Source organism: Myotis brandtii, unplaced genomic scaffold, assembly GCF_000412655.1.
Source record: "Myotis brandtii unplaced genomic scaffold, ASM41265v1 scaffold357, whole genome shotgun sequence".
NCBI lineage: Eukaryota > Metazoa > Chordata > Mammalia > Chiroptera > Vespertilionidae > Myotis > Myotis brandtii.
The window spans coordinates 955,784-956,307 of record NW_005363729.1 but is presented as its reverse complement, the minus strand read 5'-3'; the positions used below and the strand labels follow the sequence as shown (position 1 = coordinate 956,307).

The 524-nt window shown below is 55.9% G+C and overlaps 1 protein-coding gene across 1 annotated transcript in view; it reads left to right on the top strand.

Moving 5' to 3' along the window:
* STKLD1 (serine/threonine kinase-like domain containing 1) overlaps positions 1 to 524 on the top strand; it is a 21,244-nt gene that overhangs the window by 635 nt on the left and 20,085 nt on the right. The gene's annotated exons all lie outside the window — the stretch shown is intronic.

Sequence of the window (524 nt, the reverse complement as noted above, 5' to 3'; positions counted from 1 at the left end):
TATGTGTTTTCCGATGGTCTTAGGCAACCCCTGTGAAAGGGTCGTTCGACCCCCAAAGGGGTCGCGACCCACAGGTTGAGAACCGCTGTCACAGGGGGCCTCCAAAGGTGACCTCCGGTGCGTGCCCTTTGCCTCTGGGCCTCGGTTTACCGCCGTCTAAAATGAAGGCTGGAACTAAGGACTGCAGCCGTGTCTGTCTGCACGTTCCGAGTGGAAGAAATTCCAGCCTTCTCACCCACCCCAGGCCCATGGAGACAGGACTCCCTCCAACCAGAGTTCGTGGTCAGGAGCCCCCAAACCCCTAAACCCCGTCAGTAGGCCCAGTAGGGGACTGGGGCCTTCTCCGGGGGCCGGAGCAAACGTCTAGCACCTGGAAAACTCACAAAGGGGGAGCTGCGGGATGCAGGCGAATGAGTGTTTAAATCAGTGGTTCTCAACCTCGGCTGCACATTAGAATCACCTGGGAATCTTTTTAAAATCCTGATTTCTGGGCCTCATCCTCCGGAAATTCTGTTTCTTTGTTA